The sequence below is a fragment of the Panthera onca genome, chromosome F2, assembly GCF_046562875.1.
Source record: "Panthera onca isolate mPanOnc1 chromosome F2, mPanOnc1 haplotype 2, whole genome shotgun sequence".
In the NCBI taxonomy this organism is placed as follows: domain Eukaryota; kingdom Metazoa; phylum Chordata; class Mammalia; order Carnivora; family Felidae; genus Panthera; species Panthera onca.
In genome coordinates this window covers 27,551,589-27,567,089 of record NC_138356.1, presented here as the reverse complement: position 1 = coordinate 27,567,089, position 15,501 = coordinate 27,551,589, and positions in this window count along the sequence as shown.

The following is a 15,501-nucleotide window of genomic DNA, read 5'->3' as shown; positions in this document are numbered from 1 at the left end:
TCATGATTGCTCTCAGTTTTGAAATTCTGGTAGTCGATTAAATCATTATGACTCAGCAACTGCTAATATATGGACTTAATTTCCTTTCCTGTTTCCATATCTTCCAAATTATATTGAAGAATTTTTAGACATTGTTGTGTTATTTTTGAATTCATTAGAGTATCTAGCATAGCAGTTATTAAACTTAACAACAATCAATCAATTGTAACAGTGACATGCAGTTAATCTGTAAAAAGGCTGAAGTGGTACTAATTATAAGTTTCTAGCCTATAGAAAGGAATTATAGGGTTGTGGTTAGGAAGGGGCACTTTAACAACAAAGCTGAGTTCAAATTTCAAGACCACAAGATTCCAGCTGGTGACTTTGGAAAATCATTTATTATCCTTGAAATTTAGTTTTCCCTTCATTAAATTTAGGATGGTAAGAAATAGAAAGCACTTACTGTATTGATAAATGAATGTTTATTATTATTTAAAAACAATATTAGAACATAGCTCTGGATTCACTGTTACAAAGAGAAGTATATAGTATTGTATTAAAATGGCATTAAAAATGAAACATCTATTTAATTCTATTTTAATATTTGTTTTCTAATTTTAAATAACCTGAGTCCATCAATGAATGAAATATTTTTAGGGACAAAATTGACATCATAACACAGTCATGGGAATCTTCCTTTCGGAACTGCATTATCTAGGACATTTTGGTCAAAAGAAGTACAATGTGTTTTTTTGCCCATTTGGTCATGCTGAGTCTTCACCACCTGATTGTGCCCATCTGATTTCATTGTGCCATTATTTATGATGTGCTATGAGCTCTGGAGAAGCACTTTATTTACCATGTCGCACCTATGGAAACATGGTAAAGACGGTGCTGCTTTTTATAAATGGTTAAAGTTTTTAATGACACATTTTTTTTATGATATCTATTGCAATTATTTCCTGAGGCTCCTTCATTTATATAAATTGAGTCAAACTTTTAACATTTTGAAGGTTGTCTGGAGCATTGTGATTCATCATGTGGACTGGAAATGAAAGGACTTGTTTATTTTTATCCTGGATGCATCATGTCCTTACTGTTGACTCTCACTTAGAGAGTTGCTAAATAGCTGTTCCTTTTTCATCTATAAAAAGGAGGCAACACTTGTAGTGTACAGATGATGAGATTATAAAAACATTTTTTATAAGAGTACCATGTAGTAGTGCTTTGAAATCTTCTAAGCGGTCTTAATACCAGTAAATTTTAAACAACAACAAAAACAACTCTTGCACTGGAAGTTCACAAATATATTTCAAGTTGTGTAATAACAATTTACTGGCAGTAAATTCTTGATTCCCCCTTCCTGATTTTCACGTAATTTTACAATGATTTCGGGGATTCCTGTTAGAAAAAGCACTTCATTTCTAGATGGGAAGAGTGCTAACAAAACAACTGATCAACTCAATAAAAACTTGAACAGAGAACTGGCTTTTTAAGCCACTTACTTCATACCCTCCCATGCCATTTTCTTGTTTTAAATATGAGTTTTGTGGACATCTGATGACAACTATCTCAACTTGGAAATGCAATGCCAATATTTCTTGAAATGAAAACAGACTCTTCAAGTCATATTTTGGCATTACAAAGTTAAAATTAGATCCCACTTCAAACAGGCTTCTTTAATTAGGAAATATCCCAAACAAAAGACCTCACTTCCCAAGGAACATTGGACTATTATGCTAATTGGAGTGGCCACTGTATAAGTCTTGGGTGGATCTGAAGAAAGTAGTTGTTATTCTGGCCTGAGTTTCCAACCACACTCATTTTGCTAAATTGCATTTCTTGAGGAGAGCAGCCTGATAGGCTACAAGTGTTACTAATTCTATTAAATACCCCCTTTTCATTATTCTTTCATACTTAATGATCAAAAACCTTAACCACTGTCTATTTTTAAATGCTGTAGTTCCATAAACAGATTGAAATACTTCAATAATCACTTCATGATAATTAGGTTTTCCTGAGTGACCACCCTGTTCTTTTTAATTTTCCCAAGCTGCAGTTCTAAATTATGCAAATCATAAAATTATGTTTTGAAAAATATGTAATTTTATAGTTGGTTTGGATAATTTAATTTGCAAATTGACAGAAATAACATATGAGCTTATAGGACGATGGGTTCAAATCTAAACAGCTCTTCACAACAGGTTAAGCAGTATTTCTCTCTCCTTACTTCTCCTCCCTTGTCTCTTTCTGCTTTTCAAGTGTTTATGATCCAGAAAGATCCGCCCCTGTCCCTACTCTCCTGACGGAGTATTTCAAGGAAAGTAAAGCCATGGCATATAATCAGAAATTAATTTAAAAGTCATAATTTATTTTTAAATGTTTATTTATTTATTTTGAGAGGGTGGAGGGAGAGGGAGGGGCAGAGAAAGAGAGACAGAGAATCCCAAACAGGCTCTGTGTTGTCCACCCAGAGCCTGACTCTGAGCTTGATCTCATGAACCGTGAGATCATAACCTGAGCTGAAAACAAGAGTTGGACACTTAACGGACTGAGCCACCCAGGTGCCCTGTAAAATATTTTTAAAAGCTTAATGAACCTAATTTTCATCTACTTACTGGTGGACTCATTTCCAATATGTGTATGTTTGTTTATGTGTCAATGTGAAACATTTGCCAATATTATAAACAATCTAGAAGGGAAATTTTTAACTGGGTTTATTTTGCATTACTAACCCGAAATTTTCAGTGTTTTCTTTCCCTTCCATAATTATGCTTCCTTTGCACTGTTTCCCCATCTTTCCCCAAATTCCTTTTCTTTCTTTCACTTGATTTAATTTCTGACTCGCATTTAGCACTTTTTTGTTGTTGTTGTTTAAAAGTTTTCCTCAAAGATTCTCCATTTCTTCAACAGGACACATCAATTAGAGAGAGTTTATAAATTCTGTAAATGTGATTTTAACAGAACAATATAGCATAGCAAGTATAAATATGTCTTAATTTCACATTTTTAAAAATGCCTTTTTTTCCCTATTCTTCCATGTCTTTCTTCCCCATGGCACATCATTTCATGCTCTTGCCAGTCTTGCCAGTCTATTATCTTTTCTCAGTTGCAGTGATTCCATATCTGGGCACAAGTAACTAGAAGTCTTGAAGCAATTTCTTCTTTCAATGAGTGTTTGTTTTGTTTCGAGTTTTTCTTCAGTTGTTTTCTTTATTCATGTCCTCATTATAAAGTAAAAATTAATTGAGACAAGGACCATGGATGAAAGGTGCTCTTTCATCCTTTTAAAATTCTTTTTATATTCTCCAGAGAATCAAAATACAAAATGGTGTATATATAAAGTTCTTAATCAAATGTTTCTTTATACTGCCCATTGAATCAAAAAAGGCAATAGTTGAAGACTTATGAACATACATATATATAATTCTAAATATATAAATATATATAATTCTATATAACATATATATATATAATCTTCAGAAATGACACCAATAAGATTTGTTTATATCATATGAATATTTTTATGATCATATAACTCTTCAATTGTATTTGCATATATTTTAATGTGTGCATTCAGCATTAAAATAGAAAAGTGGCTTCTACCCAACAAAATGTTTTGCATATTATTTTCACTTAATAAGTTACTTTTATGCTTATACTTGGTTTTTTTGAATTATTTACTTATTTATTCATTAATTAATTTATTTATTTTGAGAGAGAGAGAAAGAGCTGAGGTGGGGGGGGCAGAGAGAGAGGGAGAGAGAATCCCAAGCGGGCTCCACACTGTCAGCACAGAGCCTGAGAACCATGAGATCATGACCTGAGCTGAAATCCAGAGTTGGATGCTTAACTGATCAAATCACCTGGGCACTCCTTTTTATGCCTATATTTATAAGAAAAAATATACGAACTTCAATTTTCTAATCCTGACCTATGTGGATGTGCCATAAGTTATCTAATCAATCCTCTGCTGATGGGCTTTTAGAATGTTACTACTTTTTTTTTCTCTCATAAATAATCTTGCAGCAGCAAGACATCTCTTTTTCCACGATGGGAGTACTCATTCATGATAAATTCCTAAATTAAAATTGTTGTGTCAAATAGTCATGCTAATTTCCCTTCCAAAATATTGTGCTCACTTATATCTAGGTTAATATAATGGGTGAGATGACCATCATTCTAATTTTGCCAACCTAAATCAAGTAAAGTAATATTTAAGCTTTAGTTTCTGATCTTTTGGTTTTGATCCATAGCAAAACTGAACCTATTTTCACACATTTATTATTGTTTTTTTTTGTATTTTCTCTAAACACTATATGCTTTTTCCAATTGTATTTTTTTCTATTGCTTTATATTACATGAATATTTAAGACTTATTTTTGGTATATATTGCAGAGATTCTCTTTCATGTTCTTGTTGTCTTCATAGCTGGTTTGGGATTCCTTTTGGGGAACATTTCCATTTAAAAATGAAGGGATTGGGGTATCTGAGTGCTCAGTCAGTTGAGTGTCCAACTCTTGATTTTAGCTGGGGTCATGATCCCAGGGTCGTGGGATCAAGTCCCCTGTTGGGCTCCGTGATGGATGTAGAGCCTGCTTGAGATTCTCTCTCTCAAATTAAAAATAAAAAGATCAGAAAAGTAAAAATTAAATGGTTGAACAGTCCCTTCCAAACTGATATTTCTGATCTAATAGTTGAGTTAGTCCCGAAATTTGTCCCTAACACTTATATTCCTGACTTTAGCACCACCTCATGAGAAAGAAAAAGACAAAAAAGATGGAAACAAAGACAGAAATATCAAAACAGAAAAATAAAACATGATAGATTTCAAAGCAAGATCACTCGCATAACACTGACCAAAATAAATGCATCTATTTTAGAATGGTGCATTGAACATTGTAGAGATTGAAAATAGCCTTAAGTTCTCTGCAAAGCACAGCCCAGATAAGTAACATCAGCATACTGATAAACACACATCAAAGGTCTATTAAAAGTAAAGTAAGTCAGTAATCACTATGTATTATGCAAAAGAAGACAACTTATCATAAACTCTTAGGTCCAACAATGAATTTTTTTTATTTTAGAGAGAGAGTGAGTGGGGGAGAAGGGCAGAGGACAGGGGGGAGAGAGAAAGAAAGAAAGAAAGAAAGAAAGAAAGAAAGAAAGAAAGAAAGAAAGAAAGAAAGAAAGAGTCTTAAGCAGGCTCCACACTCAGCATGGAACCTATCACAGGGCTTGATCCCACAACTCTGGGATCATGATCTGAGCTGAAATCAAGAGTTGGACGGTCATCCATCTGAGCCACTCAGGCGCCCTGCAACAATGAATATTTGTAAATGACATTTTCACATCTTGGGAATTTTTCATTTAATTCTCATGACTCCCTCAAATCCAAGTAGACTGCCTTCTGCAAGTACAGAATGTGCTCTTTCTGGAAAGGGTGTTTGTGATTTGTGTGCTTTGTTCTTCAATTTATCAAGTAGGCTCTTAAAATTATAGTGCTTCACTCCTGGTGTGTCCTTGTCAGTTTTCCTAGCTCATGCAGTGTGGGACATCTTGACCTTCCACAGCTGCTGCTGCTCCTTCTTCTTTTCAACTCCCTCTTCTTCCTCCTCTTCTGTCATTGGTGTTGTCATCCTCCTGATCCTTTAGCTATTTCATTATTGACAGCTGTGCCAGAGTAATATACAGGCTAGGAAGGCGTTGCTGTAGTGAAATGTTAGCATGCTTACTGTTCCTTGTCACACCTCTTTATTTTGTCCATGTTGAAAACTTTTAGAGAAAATGGGATGAAGTTGGTCATGTGTACTTATGTATAATAAAATACTCTGGGAGTCCTTGCTCTTTTCTGGTTTTTTACTGCTTATTCTAACAACAAGCATCTTATTAGAGGGCTGTGAGTCCTGGGCTCATCTAACAAAATCTTTTCTTTGTCTTTTCTTTTCTTTCCTTTTCTTTTCTTGTCTTTCTAAAAAACTCAGAAAATGGGAAGGTTGAGGCTTCATTGCATGGCACATGCCTTTTCTATAATTCAGAGTATTCAGTAATAAAATGAGTGTATTCTCCTGACAATAAATACTTTTCTCCTGGACAGTAAGTTTTGCATGTGTGCGCGAATTAGTTGTTACAAGGAGTCGTCATGATGGGCACTTGAGACACGGGCATACAGGAAGCTAGCCCGGAATTTTTCTGGCTTATCAGTTTAGAGTTGAGAATTCCTTTTCTGCTTTTACTTCCTTATCCCTATCCATCATGCTATATAGACATGCCCAAGAAAAACATCCACTTTTCTCCAAATCTACTACCACTAAATATTCTTGGAGTTTATAAAACTACTACTGGCTGAAAACTAATTTGTTAGAACTCTCATTACTTAATGTCTAGCATATATGGGTCAGTCCAGGTAAGGGACTTCTTCAAGAGTTTCTGAAAATTTCACTAGGTACGGTCATTAAGAAAAGTGAGAAATCTTGATACTTAGATTATTTTATTAAGCACCTTAATATTAACTAAAATACAGCAATATATATAACAGTAAATATGCATCATGTAGAATGTGCCAAGCCCTATAATGTGAAGATACTATAAGATGCTTGTTGTTCATTACCCTGGAGATACAATCTACAGAAAACATTTCCCCACAAACTATAGCAACCATAGTTGAGCATACTTTTAAATGGACACATTTGAGTAAAAAAAATTATAATACTAATCATCTTGACATCTTTAAGATCAGTGTGGTGTAAGAAAGGTGTGTGTGTGTGTGTGTGTGTGTGTGTGTGTGTGTGTTGCCATGTCTCTCTTAACTTGAACTATAGTACTTGCTCATTTAACTTTTAATTCCAACAGAAGAGTAGAATATATTGAATGAGAGGCTCTATTCATCTCACTGTCAGTGTGCTTGTCAGTAGTATTTTTTGTTCCCTATTTTGTTGTCCCTAAATTTCAGATAACTCTTGGGTAAATCTCTCAGTCTTTCTCTTTCAAGAAATCTATCTATTTCATATGACATGCTTAGGAAGCCAGGGTGGAAATGCAACAGTAACTAGGTGAATATAAGAGAAGTTCTCAATTCTGTGAAGACAATGTATGAGTACCAAAGGAAACCAGGCCATCTGTTTCATATTAAAATAAAATTCCATATATAGTAAGGATTGAAAAACTGAGGGTAGGACTCAGAATTTAACCTCATGCTATTTTTCAAAATGTTAACACTACATGAATATAGTATATTTACTAAATTACACTAATCTGAACACTCCCATGGATTTCTGTCTTGTAATATTTTGTTGTCTTTAAAAGAAAATAGCATTGCTTTAAATCTAAATATCATTTTTTCATAGCTTCTTTATCCACATTTCTTCAGCTGTTTTGCATGGCTGTCTAAAATTTTTGTATGATTTCCTGAGAATTTGTGTTTGATCCCCCTAAGACTCAGCATTATTCTAAAAGATTGATAATGTCATTGCTTAGAGCCCCCTGCATTTATTGTCGCATCAGGTTCCAGAGCTCATATTTTCAAATCTATCTTCAATACCTAATTGTGATCAATTGCTTGGCAGTATCTTTCACATTTATTTTATAATATGCCTTCTCTTATTTTGTTAAAATTCACAATTTCTCAGTATTATATTTTAAAATTAAATAAGATGTTTTCATGCCCCTACCCTATGGGAATGCATTATTGTGCCAGTAAGATGTTGACTCTGATGGGCATTCATGCATTTGAAAGTTCTAAATATCTTTTAGAATATCTCGGTGCAGTCAGCTCTTACCACCACCAAATGGTTTCTTCTTGTTCTGTAATATGTGGCAAATTTCACATGAGGCTTCTGCGGACTGTCTGTGGCTCCTACATCTGTGGCTAAAATGTTTGTTGCTTTTGCAATTTGCACTGATTGCTTAAGAAAAGAATGGTTTGTTTTGCAAAGGCTGCTTTTAGTTTAGTGGGTTCTGTGCATAGTTAGCTACAATGATTTTAGTTTGTGGTGATGGTTCAGATTGTATTTTTTGGAGGCATTTATTGCATTCTTACAAATTACACATGTTGCAGAAAGGTTGTTTTTATCCATACATGGAGAAGAGACACACACAGTACTTGATTGAGTAAAAAACCCAGTGAAATAGGATCATGTTTCACTGTCAAATAAAGAAAAATGATGGAGTCAAGAAGGAACAAAGAAATACTTTTCTGGAGTGCTTATTCCAAATATTAGAATATTTTCATATTTTAAATGAGTTTAAGTATATTTAATGTTGTTTTGATATCCTTGGCAGCTTCAGGGAGAATATCGGCTCGGATGCTCTGTTCTGTGATAAATAAGAATAATGTTAATGTTATATTGTTGTTATGTGCTATATGTTATATGCTCTGTAGTGTGTTCTGGTGGTATTTATAAACATGGTCTTATTCAGATCTCAATAAAGCATGTTGAAAATTGTTATTTTTATTGAAAAGGAAACCAAACCTCTAGAACTTCACTAATTTGACAAAGTTTGTGTGCCTAGTAGCAGGGCCAGAATTTGAATTTAGTTCTTATTGACTCCACGTCATTTTCTCATTTTATTCTGTTCTATCATCTCCCTAACAGCAATTATTCCAATATATCTTATATTGTCTGTTTGGGAACTCCTTGTTACTCCTTATTTTTACAAGTAACTTTATGAATTTTTTTAGTTAGATATTTAAAAATATGAAATAGTAAATCTAGCCAACAAAAAATAAAATAAAATTAGCTATTTTATCACCATCCCAAATGTCAAATGTAAACACAAAATTGACTAGCTGATACCTGATGAATGGATGATTGCCTCTTTCAAGGAGAAAGAGAAGGAAAGATAGAAAGAGGAAAGAAAGAGAGGAAGGAAAGAAGGAAAGAAAGAAGGAAGAAGGAAGGAAGGAAAGAAGGAAAGGGGAGAAGGGAGGGAGAGAGAAGAGCCAGCATCTCCATACTTGGACAATATTTGCCTATTAAATATATCAGCCGCTACCTCTTATCTCTTGTGAAAGAAGACATTATTCCTCGGATAAATATTGATAAGGGCTAACAAGCTAGAATAACCTTTATTCATCTCTGACAGTAATGATCCTATTTCCCTAGTACCTTTTTTTATATTTGTATGCATTTGTTTAATTGCCTGTTAATTACTTTTATACCTCTTTCCCTAGATAGAACGTGAATATCTTGAGGCCTTTCAGATTCATATTTCTGTCCTCTCTGCTAGGCACATAAAACTATTCCTAGCACACAGACTTTGTGGCACTTAGAATTTATACAAAAATTGTTGCTTGAATGAATGTCATCAATTTCAACAATGTAATGAAAATACTAGAAGCTACATTAGTGCCTCATTGTCTACCGAGACTTAGCATTTCTGTTATTGAGAATATCAATAGCTATTTTAACAGGGATATTAGGACCTCAAAATGGCTGCTTATTTAAAATAGGCTTTTTTTTGGATAATTCTGATGATGATGATGTTGATGAAATTGATAACCATTGTCAATAATTTCATCATCACCGCCACTACTTAATAAGATAACTACCATTGATTCACACTGAGGAGTAAAAATATAGCAACATGAAAAATAGTGGATCATAATTGCAAGGGCAAGCACAAGATAGTCATACATACGTTGAGGTGAAAGAACATGAAATTTACCTTCTGAAGATCAGGATACCTATTTTTGATACTTAATAGATGAGTGATCTTGGCTCTGTCATATGGCCTTTCTAAGTTTCAGTTTTATTATCTTTAAAATGGGGAAAATAATCATTCCTACCTTTTTGGGGTTTTTTTATTAATTTTTTTTAACGTTTATTTATTTTTGAGACAGAGAGAGACAGAGCATGAACGGGGGAGGGTCAGAGAGAGGGAGACACAGAATCTGAAACAGGCTCCAGGCTCTGAGCTGTCAGCACAGAGCCCAATGCGGGGCTCGAACTCACGGACCATGAGATCATGACCTGAGCCGAAGTCGGCCGCTTAACCGACTGAGCCACCCAGGCGCCCCTCATTCCTACCTTTTTGAAAGACCTTTTAAACTGTATTCAGTATACAAATACTATCTAACATTATTCCTGTGATTCCTGGTCCAAACGCATCAGTAAATGTAATTTAATTACTGGTTCTAGGGACGCTTCATCTCCTTTGCTAACCTGAGGTCAATTTTCCTTTAATATCTCACTAAGCAGATTGAGATGAATTCCTAGTATGTTGTGGATTAAGTACCACATATTCTCCAAGAGATTATATTTATCCTTAGCATTTCTCACTCCGATTGCCTGACTCTGATGAATTCATTATCTTTGATGTTTCCTTGCTTCTTGTACCTCTAGGCATCCTTGTAAATATCTTCACCCTCAAGGTACCCCCTCCCCCCCACACAATGCTTCATCTCATAAAACAAAAGTAGTAGCTGAAGGATCTTCCATTAAACAGATTTCTGATGATGATCTGGAGTAAAATTTTAGGGCACATATCAGATAGAAAGTTAAAATTGAGTATCAATCATTATTATTCGTAAAAAAAAGAACAGTCACTGATCCACTTTGCCCCGCTCAAGTTTGTGCTATTTGTGTCTTCTTTAAGTGCAGGCTGCTGCCTTCTCCAGTCCTCTCCGCACAGATTCTTTTCCTCAGCCTGTGACTCTTCACCCTCCTCTTCTCTTGGCCCTTCGGGGGGGAAGAAGCCCAATACCTGTTAAACTGCTCTGCAAAAGAAGCAGCCTAAAGTCTTGTCTAAACCTATTCAATTAAACGCTACACAGAAAATATTTGCTTTTCACTATGGTGCAGTCCAATGAGTGGTTTTGCTTTTATTTTTTGCTGGAAAGGTACGAAAGTTCTGTCTTGAAATGGAATGTGCCTTTTCTCGTATGTGAACTGAAGACAGCTTTTAAACTAACACTTCCTTATTTTTTTTTTTTTGCCTGATTATGTCTTAAGTATTTAAGACAAAAAGCACAAATGACCCCTACTTTTCCTTCTCCACACAGCTTAATTTTGTCTGACTTTTGGAAAACATAATACAAGTCAAAATTTACAGTAATAGCTTACGTTTTAATTTATTTATGATTTATTAAGCACTTTCTAATTCCCTGCTGGCACTTGTCAAATAGAATTCTAATGAGAAACAGCTATGAGATTTTTAGGTGTGTAGTATCCGTGTTAAAAAGGAAAAACATAAAATTAATTTTAATAACATTTTAATTCAATATATCCAAAATTTTTATCATTCTCATAAAATAGTAATGGGATACGTAATGTCCATTTTTCGTATTACATCTTTGAGATCTGTTGTGTATTTAACACTGCCAATCTCCATTCACACTTGCCACATTTATAGTGAACATCAGCTACGTGTGTCTAGTGTCTCTAGCCCAGCACAATTCCAAGCACATGTTGAGTGCTACATATTTTATCTCATATAATTCTCATGATGGTCTGATTATTAATTCCACTGACAGATAAGGAAAAGGAAACACAAAGAAGTTAATTAAGTTGTTTAAAGTCACACATCCATACGAAGGCCAGGAATTGAATTTAGCTCATTGTGACTAGAGTTTTTGATCTTATGTTAATGTTTCTACTTCTATGCTTTACTGAACTATTATTTATATTTGGCTAAGTCTTTGGTGAACTCAGAGTTAGGTATCTTTTTTTCTCTTTTTATTGCTTGTGTGAATTTGGTAAAAAATTTGAATTGACATATCTGTGGACTAAAATGTTTTTGTGGTCAGAATGTTATTATAAAAATGGATTTAGGTTGCATAAGTACATGATGTTCTTTTGAAATGATGTACCTTAGCACTGCCTAAAGGGATCTAATCTATGCAATTCTTGGACCTGCTACTGAATCAATAAAAAAGGGAACTAATTTGTGGATGGGAAATGGGGTGGAATTCAGTAGAGAGCTGTTAGCAATTACTGGTTTCCTGTTAATTTGAAGAGTCAAAGTTTTATCTAGTATCATTATTCCTTCCAAATTACTTCTATATCTTTCCTTAAAAAGAACATGAAAGGTAGTTTGTGAGGTAGTTAACTCTGATGGCAACAACATTCTTTTGAACATTTATCTTAATTCTGCATATATTAGGATTTTTCAGGAGTATTTGTTTATTATTTCACCAGGGATTCTAAATAGAATTATTTAACCAGATATTTAGCTTTATAAACATTTAATAGACATTACTTTTTACACAAAAGGTGCCCAAAATATGTCAAATAGAAACCTAAAATATTTTAACTGACATTCTCACGAATTGACTGTAATGGGAGGCGCTCTCTGCAGGCTGTATGGCAGCTGTGAGGTTCTCTGTCGCAGGAGCTCATGGTGATGGGACTGATGGAGGACTTCAGATGGGTTCCATCAGCAGTCATTGCACTTGACTCCCTTCCAAGCAAACTGTTCTTTCTAGATTTTCTGGAGTTCCTGGAGGTTTTTTAGTTGCATCATGCCCATTGACATGTTGTTGGCTTTTGTCAGTTTCACAGTAAAACCGGGAGATATGCTGAAAGAGTGACAGCCACACATCTCTTTTGCTGACTGGCTGCATGAGGGATGTAGCAGAAAGAAAGTCATGTGTAGTTTACAGAAGATAGAATAAGTTCCATATGTTCACCATGCAGCAGTCTTTGTGTCACAGTTAGGGCTTTCCCAGTGCCTATATTTAATTTCCACATAAAGTATGGGCTTTTCTAAAATGCTCACCACATTTTACTGTGTGCACAATTCAGAATATTTTCCTTTATGAATCACACATTGAGAAAAATAGTGCTCTACCCACATGAACTGTTAATTTATTTATGGGGGACAATTGTCTTTGTTTTTTTCTCCACCTCTTCCTCTTCCTTCTTTTCCTTCTTCTTCATCCTTCTTCTCCTCTTCCTCCTCCTCCTCCTCCTTCCTCTTCCTCTTCTTTAACAAATTCACATTCAAGTTTTGGCTTAAACCAAAGAAAAAAAAAGTAGATGGACTTTACCACTGCCTTCCCTCAGTCACTAGCCTCCCAGCTCTAACTTTCCTCTTTAGTCTGGGACTGCCACTCCAGTAGTTGGGGAGGTTCTGAATTGTCTAATCTCTTGGTGGCCTAATTCCAAAGACTGGAGAAAGTAAGACTGTCCAGATCTTCTTCTTCGGCCAGGTTTATCAGTCTGGAAATTGGCTGCATATAAATCAAGTGACCAGTCCACACCCTGATCCAATGAACTCCTGGCTAAACGGGCAGTTTTGTACAAGAAGTGGGATTGAAGATACAGACAATTACCTCAGACAGGGGCAGATGGTAGACAGATAGAGTTCCTGACCTCTGTCTTTTAAGCTTATAACTTGGTTTCCTTCTCTTTCTCTCCCCGATTCTCTCTATTGCTATCCTGGTGGCTTTCATGTCCTAGAGGTGTGAAAGGTAAGGTAATTAAATAGTAACGAATTAGTTTCTTTATAGAGAAAGGAACCATATTTACTGAGAATATAATATATTCCAAGTATTTGCATGTAATCTTCCTTAATCCTCACCTGAAGCCACCAAAGAAGATATTATTCATCTTCATTTTACATTTGATTAAACAGACACAGAAACAGCAAGTTACTTTGATTACGATCAAGCAGCTAGTAATGGGCAGCAGTGTAATGTGAGTGCAGATCTCTCTATTGCTGCAACTCCTGCTTTTTCTGCTACATTCCTCTCTGTTGTAAGCAGAAACTCAATCTACTTGAGAAACTAAGCAGACTTTCCTTTTTTGTTCTATTTAATTTTCTTTGCAAACATTATTTACAACCAGAGAGTTACTGGAGAGAATATATCTCTTCTTCCATTCTAATTCCCTAAAGAGAGAGAAAAAGTTGGATTAAAGGGGGGAAAATAGTGTGACAAAATCACTGCAAAATCTTCATATGTTAACAGTTTCCTAATGGTTTCATCAACATACTGGTGAGAAATGAAGGTGGCTTTTTTTTTTTTTTTAATTGTCTTCTATAATAAGAATGATAAAACTTCTAGTGGAGAATTTTCCTGTCCACATAATAGATGTGTTGATGTTATTTTCCTCACGTATAATGTGTAAAAATATGAATCGGTTATCAACATTAGCATAACTTTTTTCCTGAAATCCAAATGACTTAAAGTTATATCAAATTGTCCATTTTTATCCCAGTGTGATTTCTTCTATTTTTAAAATCACTATTGAAAAGAAAAAAAAAAGGTGGACTCAAAATCCTTTTATCAGCCTCATTGATATTACTGTTTATATATATGATCCTATGATTTAAAGTTTACAAAGAATTGTTAACCATTTTTTTGTTTGCATTTAACATTATATTATTCGAAGCCCATTCTGCTTTCACTTTCCATATCTTACCCTACAAACATTTCTTTTGTTTCTATAACTACCTTAAGGGAATTTGGCAAGAAAAAGTAGAGAAAGAATAAGAGATATATGAATCACTTCCTACCCTACAATTAACACATGAAGAGAGAACTTAGTGAAAACAATAATTCCTCAGGCATTTGTGGTTTTGTTTTTAAGCCAACATAGTTTCCCTCTGAGTTCATCAGCTGCCATTTTGTAAATGAAACTTTTGTTTTCAAGAATCAACTTTAAGTGTTTTAGCAAATTAGAATTCTTACTGCTCTTATCATTTAATTTAAGGGTATACCTGCACTTGATCTACAGGACTTTTAAAGAACCTCCTCCATTGGCAAAAGCCCCAGGAAATCACTATAAAAAAAGTACATCTCTGGGAAAAGCAACCTTTTAATGTTTGGTCTATGAATAAATATATATTTATATATGTATTTTGTTACCAATATTTTATGGCCATGCCAAAAGCAAGTTTTAAATTCTACTATGTCAGTGATTTTCAAATTATAGGTGGACTACTAGTTAATTGGTTAAGATATCAATTTAGTTGGTAAGGGTAAGCATGGAGAAGGCAATATCAGAGTGCATTGTGCATAATATAAGTGAGCATTATAGTTTGGTGGCAATAAGTATCAAATTGACAAATATTAATATGCATTGCTCAAAGTAAAAATAAACTCCCTATCATGAGGTTTTTTTCAATTATATATACATGTGTCTGTTTACATATGGATGTGTGTGTATGTGTGTGTGTGTGTTAGATTACTGTTGAAAGTATATTTCACAGTAGATCACTATAGAAATGTTTGAAGGTCACAGAAATAAATCAACATGCATTTCAAATATAAGCAGTTTTTTTCCCCTTGTTGTTTCAGACTGGGGTACTAATGAAGAATCTACTTTCTGTATGGCTAAATATAATCAACAGGTTGGAGACTGGCAATCTTAGATTTCTTGTAAATTCTCAGATTTTTGGCAACTGTGTTTTTAAATGGTTGGTGAAAAAGAGTTTGTTATTTTTGTGTTACTGAAAAATTTTCTCTGCAACATTTTTAATATTCTCCATGGAAATGAAGTACAACAATTTATAGAAAACCAAGGATACAAATGAATCATAATTGAAGTATAGTGGCCCTATCATATGTATGGTAGATAT